The sequence below is a fragment of the Haemaphysalis longicornis genome, unplaced genomic scaffold, assembly GCF_048455015.1.
Source record: "Haemaphysalis longicornis isolate Haplotype H1 unplaced genomic scaffold, Haemaphysalis longicornis Haplotype H1 scaffold_138, whole genome shotgun sequence".
Lineage (NCBI taxonomy): Eukaryota > Metazoa > Arthropoda > Arachnida > Ixodida > Ixodidae > Haemaphysalis > Haemaphysalis longicornis.
In genome coordinates, this window is record NW_027526243.1 from 467,635 (window position 1) to 479,079 (window position 11,445).

Here is an 11,445-nt window from a genome sequence, read left to right on the forward strand (position 1 = left end):
AATGAGGTATATTTAGCAGGTCCGCGAGGTGCACTCCGAAGTGCAGGAAAACAAGCATGGTAGTTCGGCTGTTCAGTTTGTGCGCGTACGTACTTGTCACTTTACTCGTTCGAGAGTTCTTGCGCAACTTCGCCTTCAATTGTGGGTATTGTTTGATATGCAGATCACACAGATTGGCGCAATGAGCTCACCAACTTTTAAACTCTATTAAGGCAGTTGTATTTGCGTAGGCCATCTCGTCAGATTTATCGCGTTTTATGAGTGACGGGAGCACCTACAAATAACCCATGCGTTTTTTTTTCTTCTGGGTTTTACGCGCTGTACTTGCATTTGGGCTTCGAGGCACACCGTAGAGGACTATGGATTAGTTCAAGGAAACTTGAACGTGTGCCAAAATGTGGACACGCCAACGTTTTCCTCGTCATCTAATCCACGAATTCAAGCTTAAAGCACCCAAGAACAGAGACAACGGATCACTACTTGCCAAATGTTTTATTGGCTAAATGACGCACTGAATCACGAGCACATTTAGAGACAGTCTGGCCTTCAGATTTAGACCTTCAGCACCTTTAGCGAGGTAGGTTTCGTTTTGAGAGCCTTCTTTTTTTTTTTGCGTTGCACACTGTGAGGCCATTGGCGGTGTTAGACAAAAATGGCCTCATAAATTTCTGAAGAATTACGCTGACCAGCTTTGTTTTGTGTGGCACACTTTTGTCCTGGGCACAATGAAAAAGTGGGCTCTTCAGAAGTGAAGGCAGCACGACGGCCGAGAACTTCTTGAGCGGCCGAGGTCCCTTTGCAAGCACGGAAGCCACTCGGGAGGCAGCTTGCTCGAGGTGGTGGACAAATCCCACAAATGGTAATGTGGGATAGGAGAGCCCTCCCCTGTCAACACCAGCAATGAGGGCCGTGGTTGGGGAACTGGAGGATGGAGCTTGTAGCTTCACCAGGCAGCCCTCGCATTCAATATTGTCTTGAATGGCCCTGACGAGGAAGCCGGCTATCAGTGCCAGCGTACTGGACCGCAGACTCTGTTGTGGAGGGCCTACGAAAATTATGAGAAAAGATAAAGGTGAATAAGTACATTCAACAGCCTAAGGTGTCTGCCATGGGGTGCAAGAAAGTGAAGTGGGTGCTCCCTCCAGCACAGCAATTTAGAACACAATTATATCACTGTGTCCCGTTGTTTTCTTGCGTTGTCTTTTTTCTATCTATAGCTGTTCACTTAATCTTATGTATCAGTTCAAGTTGCGTAATGATTTAGTGCACATACATGGGTAGCGTTCCAGTGTAGCTAGGTGAGGGAGCAGGAGCTTCCGGATGTCCGTGCCAGCAGCAGCTTGCTTGACAGGCTCGACAGGCAAGGCTGGCACTTCACCCAATGGGGCAACCAGACCTCCAACATTTCCACTCTCCGAGGAGTGAATGATGCCTGTGGTCAGGATCTTCTGCAAAGCTGACAGGGCTGCATATGCATCAGTAAGGTCATTTGACCCATTCAGCTGTCTGATTGCTGAGAAAAGGGATTCCACATCATCACTGGAGAATTTCCCCGTCAAGACGAAATAGAATCCCAGCTGTAGGAGGTGCCTTGTGCACAAAACAGTAGACAGTGTCGTAACTCTGAGTGCCTCATAGGTCTCCTCAGAGAGGAACTCCTTCTTGTGCGAGGTGCTCTCTTTGCACTGGGCAAAGTACTCAAGACACTCTGTCTCCAGCCACAAAAGTCTGCGAAGTGAAAACACATTTATAATTGTCACATCCCAATGTACAGCTTAATTTCTTTCAAGGAAGCGCAATACCTTTCAGATCATGGCATACCTTTCGTCGTCTGCACTGTAGAATGGCATCCTCAAGGCATCTCGACTTGTCCAGTGCAATGACGTGCTTTTGATGTTGTGCAAATCAAACCACTTCTGGACCACCTCCATGAACTCCAAAGTTGGCAAACAGTTTTGGAACCCGTTAGCCCCAAGGCGATGACCGTGCTGCTGGAGGAACCTAAGGACTGAAGTGACCTAAACAAGGCAATTGGCATCATGTTTGCTGTTTAAACATGGACTTAAAGCAACAAAACTCTGCCAGTCTAGTTACCTCTGCACAATAACGAATATTTCTAAGGCCATTTCATAATGTTAGGGCCATACAACCTTTGCCCCAGCTGCACACTGAGTTATGCAGCATGCAATTAGCCACTCACCTGCACCGAGAAGATGTCAATAGCCCTCCTGACGTTCATCTTCTCAAAGTTACTGGGGCTTAGGTGTTTCTCCGTTAGGCACCTCGCCAGCTTGAATGCACCTTGACTTTCCTGGGTCTTGTGCAGTAGCCTACGGCAAAGCAAGGTGTTGCCAAAACAAAACAGAAATTATAATGGACAGAAATATTTGATACCACCTGAGAAAATCGGGAAGGATGAGCTTTCCATGGTTCCTGAAAGTTTTCTTAGCATCCAGGAACTGTGAGCGGATGTTTTTGATGATGTGGCAGTAGTCGAATGACAGGAAGAGTGGTCGACCTGCATCAAGTGGGTGCCTAAAAAGAAATATCCAATAATTCAGATTAGTTTGTGCACATTTGCTGGAAAGTAAACATTACTCCATATTTATAAGATCTGCAGCGAAGACGCACATCAGATGTGACTTCATAAGACCCCTGCACTTACTCGACAACAGGCTGTATCTGCCCCCCTGACAAGCTTGAAAAAAACTTGGTGTTCGACCTGTGATTGTCGCCAACAAGGCGAACCACTTGAAATCCTGCATTTTCAACTGACTGCATGACCTTAACAGCAAGATGCTCAAGCTGCTGTCCAGTCAGGGCCTTCGTAAAATAGTAACCTACCGGAAGCCTGCGAAGGGAAATGACAGTCATAGTTCAAATGGCAAGATTCAGACAGTTAAATTGCAAGATTCAGACATTCATGATTTGGTGTACCTGCAATGGTAGCTGTAATGATAACTGGAATACCTGTAGTGGGTCGACAATCCTACAAAGACGAAGCACAGGAGGTGGGTTGCCAATTCGTTTTCCAGGCCATAGTCTGCTTCTGCACCTCCCAGGTTCACCAGACCGTGAACAGCATCAGACTGCTTGTGGTATATTGTAGCTTCCCTTATCGACATCTCGTCCATGACCAGCGAGCCACAGCGTGCCTGCAGAGGTGAGCACTGAAATATAAAGCCTCCCAGGTACCATAGCTAACATTACCTTCTCAGAGTGCAGTTTTGCTTCCATATGCAGCCGCTGTTTGATCAACGAAGACACGACTTCCCCTGTGCAGGCACCTATGTACCGCTTCAAGGTCGAGCGGCAGGGTAGTGCCAAGTGCTTTCCCGTATTAGGCGGTATGCAGCTGGAGACTTCGAATGCCAAAGCACGCAGTTTCGTATTGTCTCCTCATGCCAGCGGCCCTTCTTAACACCCAAAAACGCCAGCTGTTCTTGAATGAACAATGCCTTTGGCTCGTTCTGCTCTACTTTTTCCTGCAAACATTTGGCACTTGTTAAAATCTGTCTAAACAAGTTCAAACGTTAAGTAATTTTCTAGTGCTGGTCATACCTGAAGGAGCACGAGGTTGGCTTTTTCCGTAGCCGCATTTACTTTTCTTGCCTCCCGTTTCAGGGCAGAAACCTCCTCTTGCAAATCACTTTTTTTTCTGGAAAGTAGCCGCATGCAGTTGTTAGCCTTGTGACCTTGTTAGCCTTGTGACCTGCTTCACAAGCACTGTCATCCGTGAAAGCGACATTCTTGTTTGGGTGCTTTTAGTGGGCTTAGGCCGTGCCAAAACAAGCCTGGGAGTCTCTTTCAAAGCAGGCTCAGACGTTGAGGGCAAAAAAAGAAAACGAGCAGGCACTTTGCACTAGATCATGTGGAGGTGTCTGCGAAGGTGGCTGAGGGTCTGGCTCAGGTGTCAAGGTCTGCAGCCCACATTCACTCAGATTAAAATTTCAATAATAGTAGAGAACTTCGGCACAAGAACTGCTCTTGCCTGTGCTTGGTGGCTTGCTTAGGGCAATCTGGTGAGACCCTTTTGCGTTTTGCCGGCCGCCGTGGTTGACTAGGTGAAGGCTGCAGGTATGTCGGAAAGTCAGGGAAAAGTGTCGGGGCGGCATCGGGTTTCAGCCTTCTGTATTTGGTGGACTCCCTGTAGTCCTCCGGCCGGAAATGAAGGCTGCAGACTTTGCTCCGGTCGTTCGGAAGCCACGGCCGTTTCCCTGGCCCTGTAAAACGAAGTGTCAAGATGAAATGTGGTTTTCACTACGCCCACAACACACGCGTATATATCACGCTGAAATTGAAACCAAACACTCAATATTGTAATGCAGCGCGTCGCCACTGCCCGCAATCGACCTTCTAATGAAGGCAGATCGTACTGTTCCCACACGATCACGGCAAGCATCGAAAGTAAGAAACACGCGGACCAACGTGGTCCATCGCTTCCCAAACATGTGTAGGAGTTTGTTTAGATTACTTCGGATTGCACAGCTTACCTTCAGCCTGTCGATGAATGTTCTTCAGCCACAGGTTCCGCACATCTGTGACCGGGAACTCGTGGAACAATATTCCTCGTGATGCGCCCATGCACCCGCTCGATTTGCAGAGCGGTACGCAGCAATAAACCATTGCACACGTTGCACCGAATAACTATTTCGTCGAACTTCTTTCAGGCATAGCTGTTGAGGCAATACCAAGAGACGTGCGTGAAAATGCGCATGCACACACGCCGATCACCCTCGTTCAGCAGCATACGCAGTCGAGAGAGGATAGGAGACGTGAGGATTAAAAGCAGCGCCACGGCTTGCAGCGGCGCTCGCGGAAACTATAAATAACACAACAAGCAAAAAAAATCTCGGACACGGCGCTGGTGGCGGATGCGCAGGTCGCTATTTATAAAGCCGGTCGTGTATCGGAGCTTCCAAGTTGCGGCACCGATGGTCTCCGAGAACAGCGCGTTGACAGGGCGGTCATACTGCCTCGTTCGAATGTCTAGTGTCTTCTCCAGCGCGGCGGCTTCAGACGTAAATTCGGCCACCGTTTTAGGGGGGTTGCGGACAAGCCAAGCAAAGAGTTCTTGCTTTACTCCTCTCATCAGAAACCTGAGCTTTTTTTCTTCGGTCATTTCAGGGTCGGCACGGCGAAAAAGTAGCTTCATCTGCTCAACAAAGATCATGACCCCTTCGTTGGGGTGCTGCATCCGAGTTTCGAGCAAAAGCGAAGCTCGTTCTTTTCTCACGACGGTAGTGAAGGTCTTAAGGAACTCCCTTTTGAATTGAGTCCAGTCGGTCAAAGAGCTCTCATGGTTCTCGAACCAAGTTCGAGCTGAATCTTCCAAGTAAAAGAAGACATGCCGGAAAGTGTCTTTGTCGTGCCACCTGTTGAAGATGCAGACGCGCTCCAGCTTCTCCAACCATTCTTCGGGGTCTTCAGCGGGGGCTCCCCGGAACGATAGCGGTTCTCGGGGCCGCTGCAGGGCGATTGGCGACGTTGTTTCTTGCACCATGGTGTTGGTTGCAGCGTTCGTTCTCTTGGGCCCTTCTGGCAGAAGACCGAACTCGGGTAGTAATCCTTGCAGTCGGCGGCTTTCCCTGGTTGGACTGGCTTGGCGGCTTCCAGATGTCGTAGAGAGCATGAAGGGTGCGTACCCAGCACCTCAACCAGATGCCACGAAGCCAGAGACGACGCAGTTGTCTTGAAGGAAAACAAGTTTATTGGAGCGAACTTGTGCTCCCCTAACAACTCAAAGAATACACAGGCGGCGAAGCAGCAGTCAACAAAGTGACGTGTGCGAGCGAGCGTCGACGATCGGAATGCCGTGGCGTCTGCTCTGCAGGCTTTTATCTTTCGGCGCGAGTGCTTCTGGAACCGTCGATTTACATCTAGAACATTGTAGATCACAGAAGATTATTCTGGGCTAGCAGCGTTAGGGCGAAACAGTCTGCCCATCTCAATGAGATAGCCCATGCGGCATAAAAATAAAGAATGCAAGATGCGCTTCGCTTGACACAGATAACAGGGCCGGGCGTGGCCGGGCCGTAAAAACAAACAATAAACAAGCAAACGCATACATGGTTTGCGGCAATGTTTATACGAGGTTCACACATGTTTATAAGTAGCCTAGGTGGAGAAGTCCTGGCCGACAGCAGCTTGGTTGGTAGGTCGTGCAGGCAAATTGGATGCTCTGCCCAGCTGGTTAACCATGCTTCCAAGGGAACATCACCCCTTTCCGAGGAAGGAACTGAGCCTGTGATCAACGTTTCTTTCTTTTTCTTTTTTTTTTTCCATTGCGAGCCTTCGAAGGCATCTGAAAGCCACTACAGTCTACGCTCGGTACAGCGGATCCGGCAACAACGGACTTTCTGTTACAACAGACCATTTCTGTTGGTTTGTCTGGTCCCCATGCATTTTAAATGGAGTCCGCTCCGCTCACAACGGACCCGGCTAGAGCAGACTATCGGCTACAACAGACTAAATTTTAGACAAAAATTGTTTAGACTGAAAGTTTATAGTGGACTTCCGCGATGCCGGCAGCCGATGTGCTTTTTCTTTGTTTATTTTTACAAGAAAACTGTTATGTCCGGCAACATTGCTGGCAGCCGGGTCATTGGCGCAGCCAAGCCAAGCCAGTGCCAGTGGCTTTTTTTTGTGCGACTAGCGGCATGAGCGGCAGGGTAGCTGATTTCACTGTTGGATAAATTAAGCGTAATTAACGCTGTTGAACGAGGGGAAAAACAGGCCGACATCACCAGAAGTACAGGCTTGTCTAAGCAGACAGTCCACTCTACCGTCAAGAACAAGGCCACTGCTGATAAACGCGACTCCGGTGAGATTGAAAACAGGGCTATCGAATACTCCAAGTGGTGCACCCGGAGGCGAGTCTGCCCTCGCCAGTTTTTTTATGTAACAAAAAACTCAGATTCAGTGAAGTTCGCCCTTTATTATTGCCACGCATGCATCGTTCCCCTTCCGTTCGGTGAAAAAGGTAAGAAATGCCTCAAGTAGGGGGGTTGTTCCCCATCCATTGTGTGCAATCTGCCGGTAACCGTGCGCAGCCCAACTGGTCTAACTTTCGATTTCACAGCTGACCGTCATCAGATTATTTCATTAGAGCTGTCTCAATGACCAGACTAAAATCGCTAAAAATGTGGAAGCTGCCTTGAGGGGACGTCAGGCAGCAATCCGATTTGTTTGACGAACGGTTTCGGCAAAACCTGCCTTGTCGTGAGGGGATTTAAAAGAGCCTAGCTAGTGTCCATGGTCACGACTGATGTTTTATAGCTGGTTAATAGTTGTGCCTAGTTATATTCTTGCTTTATTTGCTCAGGTTATCATGCGTCTTTACACGCTTGACCGCATGCGCAAGGCCTTCTCCAAGTGCCGGGGCTAAGCTTTGGAAACTGTGTTTACGCGATTCTTTGCCCTCGCACGAACAGTGTGCAGAGGTGTTGCAGGCGTTTAGAAAGACTGAAGTGTATGTACTATGCATATGCAATGTCGGAATGTCGGTCAAAGTACCCACTTTAGGGCTCATACCCCCCCCCGCCCCCTCGTCGGATACTGCATACTTCGGCTACAGCGGACGTTTTTTTCTGGATTCAGAGGGTCCGTTGTAACGGGCGTAGACTGTAGTCAGTGTCGTCACTTGAGAATTTCTTAGCCCTGTAATTTATTATTCAGTGCTAGTGTAAGCTCGTTGCAACATATTCCAATAATGACCATCCCAAGCAGCAGAAATTGCCAAGCCCAAGCATGGAAAATCGTCAGTGGCCAGTGGGTCCGAGCTTGGCAATACCTTGGCCGCCATTATTGGCTGGTGTTTGGGAATGGTGACAAGCCAACAACTGGCCGAGCTCTGGAAGGCCAATTTTGGACAATGCTTGGCAAAGCATATTCTCATGATAATGCCTGTGCGTGGACCCCATGCTATTTTCGTGCACATTTCTCGCTTTCCAGCGAGTTCCTTATGGACAATACCTATTCTATGAGTTGCCTCGCGGCCCGATTGTCACTTTATACGTGCCATTCAGAAAATTATTTAATGCGCACACATTAAATACTTTTTTGTACAATGGCATGTCTAAAACAGAAATCAAGCCGGACAGCAGAATAAATGAACTGCATCAGCCTTGGGAACCGGGACTTATCAAAAACAATCGAGCATCATAACACAGCAGATCTCTTTGCTTACTGTTTTATTATGCACATCAAATTTACGACGAAAAATCTGACTTTACAGTGGCAAGAATACGAAATGAGTTTGTTCAAAGATTAAACATAAAAGCAAAACACAAACACAATAGTTGACAAAAAATGAACGGGCTTGCGAAGTGCGAACCGATTCATGCTTCCTGTAACTGCTTGAGATTCCTAAAAAACAAAGCATTCAGGTAAATAAAAACAGGACCCCTTTCTTCGGTAATTCGCCGATCTGCCATTATCACAATGTGTAGTTCAACAGCACTGTTGTAGAATAGCCCAGCTTGGAAGACTTGTTCCCTCTGTTGCATCCGCCACTTGTCCACGGGAAACACCTTTACGTTGTAGCGCCTGTAGTAAGTAAAAAAAAAATCGTAATTACTTTGTCGCTCGGCAATATCTTTGTGTTGCTCACGAAAATAATGAAATGAAAGCTTCATTTATAGCTAGTGTTTAATGACGCCAGCATACCGCTCACGGGTCTTGCTCCAATGCATGCTGGATGCCATGAAACTGCAGTGCCGCTTGCTCGGAGAACACAAAGCACGAAAGAGGATAGCTACAACTGGCGTCCCACAAATAGAAGCACGTGTATGTCGGTGCTCAATTCTTCCCAAGAACCAACAACACTAAGCAGCACTCAAGCGCCCCAACCATTATAAATGACAGCTGATGTTTAGGCGAGAACGAGCATGAACTCTTGCGTACCATGCACTGGAAATGAAACGATGACTCACATTTTCAGCAGCAGGCAAACAATGTTATTCCACCAGTCAGGTATACTGGAAACACAGCCACCTGTGCCAAAATGCACCTCACAGACACCTACAGGAGTACTACGGTGGTTTCAGTGCCACAAAAGAGACGCAGACGTCGCAGCGATGCGTCCGTCCACCAGCCCAACTGTGGAGAAAAAGCCGCCCGCCCGCATCTTCCCACGGGGGGAACTCGAGTAAATGCGTCGCATAGGGGTGATTTTATTGCGTGATGGTTGCGTAATTGGGTAGTTTGTGGTTACCGTTCGGATGTGGGGGGGGTTTCGTCTTTATTATTCTTATTTAATGTTTCGTGATTTTGGGACACAGGAAGGACAGATGAAGGTATTGTGGTGATTATTATTTCTTTTATTCGTTGGTGCTGTCATTGTATTGAACGGAGAGAACGACTGCTTTATGGTCGCTAAAGTGGACTGTCAAGGGATCTTTGAGCAGCGGTCGTGCGTTGGAGTAACTGGTGAAGACGAGGTCGATGCAACTGCCGTGGATGGTGGTGGGTTGCTTGTTGTTGTTGTTGTTGTTGGAGGTGGTGGAGACGCCGTGCAGGCCGTGGCGGGTCCCCATGCCACTTGTCCTTGCGTATGTCAACGACGGAGCTCCGTCGTGGGACACGAGTAACGTGGATCGAGCATCAACCAAGGATCGCAGTTGACTGAATTCCGAGCGCGCGCTCCGCCGCTTATATACACAGCGCACGCAGTAGAGGGGAGGAGTATGGGAGAGAGACACGTGCATGTGCACACTTCCGTACACAAGCGCGCGACCTTTCCACGCCCCCCCCCGCGCCATTATCACGCAGCTGGCACGCCGCTAGCACGCCGCTATCACGTGTACACCTGCCGCTGTTGCTGCTGAGCGCACAGAGCGCACGGGGTAACTACTGCGGATGTGCGCACACACGCGCGCTCCCTGCCGCACCGCCGCAGCTGTTGTTGAGGGCGACGAGGCGCACGGGGTAGCTACGGCGCATGCGCGCGCAGACGCGCTCCTCCCGCATCGCCGCAGCTGTTGCTGAGAGCGAGGAGGGTACGGGGAAGAGACACGCACCTGCGGAGTGAGCGTGTGGACGGCGCCGCCATCAACGACGGAGGACCAGGCAAGCCTAAGAAATGCTCCGCATTTAAAAGAACGCGCACGGGCACAACGCTCAAGTAGTCAGATGGACACACACACAAATGACCCATTCCTACAGAACGTGTAACACTATCTCGCACGCTCTCGTGTAACACTATCTCGCACGCTCGCATGCTACTCTAGTTTTTTGAGGCTTTGTTTTTTGGCCCGGTGCTGTGGCTCTTTCGGTAACTAATTTTTGCTGCCTTGATGCCTGTGCACTGCTCTAATTGTCGTGTTTGCACAAACCATCGTGTTTGGCTAGGCCGAAAATCGCTTTTATCCATCTGCTAAAGCTTGGCCTCCGATGGGCTTTCCGGGTGACGCTACTTCCGGTCGCCGTTTGCTTGGCGCTGAATCAATCCTTCAGCCGAGTTACCGAGGGGTGGCTGATAACTTGGAAGCCAATGGGGGCCCATGGGTTTTCCAAATATTGGCAATCGACCATTGCCGCTTGGGATGATTGCAGTCTGTCCTAAAAGAATTATGTGGAATCCAAATACTATCACTCCAGACTTCCTCGCCATCATGGAAGGGGTCAGTTAAAACCTGAACTGTGTAAAATCAGTGTATAAATCAGTCGTAAGGTGCGATTTTCTGCGGTATCATTGACTGTTGGAAAAGTTGGGGTAGTGAGAGTCAAAGCGACATGAGTAGACAGGGCAGGGAGGAAAATATCTAGATCTAATTTCACGGAGGGCAAAAGATGTAACTTGTTGGCTCGGCATCCTGGGAACAACTTGTTGGCTTTCCCTGAAACAACCTGCACCGATTGTCCCGAAAATAATAGGGCGCTTTCATTAGCACCCACGGCAATGTCACAGTCTATTGTCCAATTCTGTTATCGTGATGTCCGAGTGTGTTGTTGCATTTGCGCACTTCAATTTCTTTTGCAGTCGTTCAAGTCCTACACCTAGCCGCGAATTGACAACACCCACTGTTTTTGCAGCTTTCACTACGAAAAGGGCGTTGTTCTGGAGCTTAAATTCTCTCAAGGCGCGATCGAAATCGGTAAATCAACTAAATCTTGCCCCAACTTCGAATGCCATACCGCCTCTGTCGAGGCCGCCAAGGGGCTTGGGGAACCCGCCAACCCGTTTGACGAGGGCGCCAAGGGAGCTTTCAGTTTTCAGCAACTGCCGCGTTGGCGCCCCAGTCGCGTCGTGCGTATAATGGCTTCCGCCAGACCCCACGACATCGTGCGTATAAAATCAGTCTTTTCAGAGACGATGTACGCCACCGGCATATCAAAATACACCAGCATTTGGTCCGCGTTGCCGATTTGGCCTAGCAGATACGGTCTCGCTTCTCTCTTTCGAAGCACGAAACGCTGGACCTCCAGCAACTTCGCTTCGTATTC

General features: G+C 49.0%; 1 pseudogene across 1 annotated transcript; it reads right to left on the minus strand.

Annotated features, from left to right (window-relative positions):
* Positions 1–552: 552 nt before the first annotated feature.
* Positions 553–4,584, minus strand: LOC144164761 (uncharacterized; annotated as a pseudogene). The gene is made up of 10 exons (XR_013321238.1): positions 4,494–4,584; positions 3,562–3,804; positions 3,211–3,485; positions 2,971–3,155; positions 2,666–2,851; positions 2,398–2,535; positions 2,201–2,330; positions 1,822–2,018; positions 1,274–1,728; positions 553–1,045 (listed from the first exon to the last, which is right to left on the minus strand). The product of XR_013321238.1 is annotated as an uncharacterized LOC144164761 (transcript).
* Positions 4,585–11,445: the final 6,861 nt, after the last annotated feature.